The sequence below is a fragment of the Lygodium microphyllum genome, chromosome 14 (assembly GCF_053477565.2).
Source record: "Lygodium microphyllum isolate KBCC chromosome 14, Lygodium_microphyllum_v1.1.10, whole genome shotgun sequence".
Taxonomy (NCBI): Eukaryota; Viridiplantae; Streptophyta; class Polypodiopsida; order Schizaeales; family Lygodiaceae; genus Lygodium; species Lygodium microphyllum.
Window position 1 is genome coordinate 108394324 of NC_141148.1, and position 3395 is coordinate 108397718.

Consider the following 3395-nt stretch of genomic DNA (forward strand, 5'->3'; position numbering starts at 1 on the left):
CACGCAATGATAAGTATTTAGGATAGTGTATCCCTCGATAAACGCTCTTGGCCCGCGAGGCCATTGTTGTACTGTTGTGCATCCGAGATGTGGAATCCACCAAAAAGTTGTGTGTGTGACATTTGTTACTTTGTAAATACTTAGTTGTTGTGTTTGTATTTTTGTTCTGCATGGGTAGTATAGTAGAGAGAGGGGTCTTTTGCTACCTTTCCTTTCAGCTGGGGTTGCACCTGATAGATTCTCCTTCAACAATGGTGGGCATAATGGGATGCTTTCAGTTTATGTTGAGCAGGGTCAAGGCGAGAACACATTACAACTTTACAGACAGAAGCAAGAAGAGGGCCTTTTCCCAAGCCAGCTGACTTTTGTGATAGCTCTTCAAGCCTGCAATGCTCTTGCTGAAGATGGAGATGCTCTGGAGGGCAAACTAACAAACACAGTGCTTCTAGACATTGGGCAGGCAGTACATGTTGATGCCCAGTGGAAGTGCTTTCATCAAAATGTTTTTATTTGCAATACACTTGTAAGCTTCTATGGAAGTGTGGAAGCATTATGGAAGCAGAAAATTTGTTTGACGGAATGTCTGCTCGAAACAGCTTGTCATAGGAGTACAATGCTTTCAACCTATATAGAGCAGGCCTAGATGACAGAGGAACTTTCTGCATGGAAGCTTCTGGTTGGGGATGTTTTCAGAGCTCCACCACATGCTGAGCTGCTGAGTATCATGGTTGGGGATGGGGTTCAGATTACTGGAATGGCAGTTGTAACGATCCTCTTTGCAGCATTTGGATTTATGTCTCCTGCTTCAAGAGGAATGCTTCTTTCTAGGATGATTATGCTGTATTTGATTCTTGGAATAGCTGCAGGGTATGTTGCAGTGCGGTTGTGGAGGACTATGAAAGGAGATACATCTGGCTGGAGATCAATAGCATGACGCGTGGTTTGCTTTTTTTGACTGGGATTGCTTTTGGGATTTTCATGGCTTTAAACTTTCTTCTGTGGGCTAATAAGAGCACGAGTGCTATTTCCATCTCTCTTTTCTTCAGGCTTCTGGCCCTTTGGTTTTGCATCTTAGTCCCTTTGACCTTACAGGGAGGCTTTATTGGCACAAGAGCAGAGCATATTCAGTAGCCCGTACGCACTAATCAGATTCCAAGGGAAATCCTGAAACAGAATCTCTGTGGTACTCACATACATGCATCTATGCGTGGAGGATTGGCGGTGGTGATTGGCAGCCGGAGAAGTGGTTTGGCAACATACAATATTTGATTAACTTATGCATCATTGGGGCATTCGGTTGTGTGCTTCTTATCCTTCTGGTGAAACTTCATAGTGACCACAAATTGCCTGGCCTTTGCAGCTTGGCAGCCAAGCTTTTGGCAATGTGGAAAACAATTGGGCCACTTTTTTGGGGCGTGTGGGGAAGAAAAAAACAGGGAATGGAAACAGGGCCTCGAGGAGCTATTGTGGAAGGAACAGGCGATTGTGAAGAAAAGCATCTTGGAGAGGCTTTAAACAGATCGAGAGGCTTTTGGCAAAGGCTATTGTGAAAGAAAGCTTCTTATTGAATAAGAAAAAGCAACGAACAAAAGGAGACGGTGGAGGAGAGTGTGTCAGACGGGCAATCGAGGAGCAAGTTGAAGGGCTTGTCAAGCTTGTTGATGAGAGACGCATGGGAGGCCTATTCAAAGCTTTGGAGCTCCATTCCTAAGTTCAAAGGCTGATTGCTTGTACTCTTTCTTGCGAATAAGCAAATGAGGCCCAAGTTGATATAACAGAAGGGTTGCAGAAGCATGTCACCATCTTATACTGCCCAGATTGCAGCAGTTACCTCCAACCGCCTCAAATGTGAATTAAGTCACAATTGGAATCAAAGGAGTTGCTCACATTTTGTATTAAATGACTGAAGAATCTGAACAAAGTAAGGCTTGTTGATGCTGGGTTTATATGGACAGAATCACGACACCGTCCATATTTTAGAAATGTACAAAAATGAAACAGAACTAAAAGTAAATTTGGGCAAATCCTATCTCACTAGTGTAATGGAGGAGGACTTGATAAACTTAGGATGGAAAGGGAAGTTGGCAATGAGAGGAAACATCCTTAGCCATTTGGGCTTTTCCATTGGACTAGGAGTTACTAAAGCAAGTAGGACTAAGACAATAGTCTTGGAGAAAATTAGAAAGAACATAAGGAATTGGTGCAACGTAGTGCATCCATTGTTAGAAATGCTAGATGAGTTGCTTTTGAGGAGAATCAAGGCTTTTGCATTAGGGCATTAGTAGTTGGTAGGATATCAACACATAGGCTACAAAGTCTATTAGAATCATAGGAGCCTCAAGGATTCTGGTAAAATTCCCCATAGCATAGCTAATGATCTAGCTAGTTCTCCCATTGAAGGCAATGATAATGTATTTTGGTCATGCACAAATGTTGGGAAGAAAAGGAAAGACCCATGAAAAATAGGAGGTGCATAGTGTCTCCCATCTAAGGCAATGATAATGTATTTTGATGATGTGCCTTTATGCTGCCACTGGCATCAATGTTGGGAAGAAAAGGAAAGAACCATGAAAAATAGGGGGTGCATAGTGTCTCTCATTGGATCTTAACCAAGGGGCAAGTAGTCTACTATAGAGGAAAAAAGAAGGTATGATCTATCAACTTCATGGAGGGTGTCATGGGAACTTGTGTGAACTTATATTAACAAAAAATTTGGGACTTAGAGTCAAAGTCAAATTGCAAACAAGATGATTAAGGACATGATTGCCACAACAATGATGGAAAGGAGAGTAAGGAGTGCTCAAAAGTTGGAGATAAATGAGGTAAACATGATATGATGCATTGTAATTATTGAGAAGCTATTTAAAAAGATTGTAAAATTGGTGTAGTCATTAGACCCTTCTTCAATGCTTCATATGAAGCTTGGCCCTCATTCGTCCATTCTAAGATCACAAACACCTTCTAGAGTGGTTGCACTTTTCAACACAAAGTGGTAGTGATATTTGTCATGTCCAAGGAAACAATAAATGCCTTTATGTTTAGTAGGTCGTGGGAGATCCATTACCACCCTAATTTTAGTGCTATCCATTGCAATGTCATTCCTAGATATACTAAATGGCCCAAAATGATACTATGCCTAACCAAAATTGGCACTTCAAGGGATTCAAGGAGAGTTGGTACTATTGGCACCTTTCAAAGACTAATTGAAGTTTCGCAAGGTGCTCTTCCCAAACTAGAGTGGATACAAAGGTCAAGGAACCTTGGAGCCATTGTCTAAACATATCTTAAAAATAGTGCATATGAGGCGAAGATCTCTAGGTGCTTAAATTCCCATTGAGATGGAAGGTGATGATTGGAGCCTTCTTCTAAGTTGATAAGCTCAAAAGAAGGGGTAT

General features: G+C 41.6%; 1 pseudogene; it reads left to right on the forward strand.

Annotated features, from left to right (window-relative positions):
- The first annotated feature begins 268 nt into the window (after positions 1-268).
- Positions 269-1269, forward strand: LOC148025963 (transmembrane 9 superfamily member 12 pseudogene; annotated as a pseudogene).
- Positions 1270-3395: the final 2126 nt, after the last annotated feature.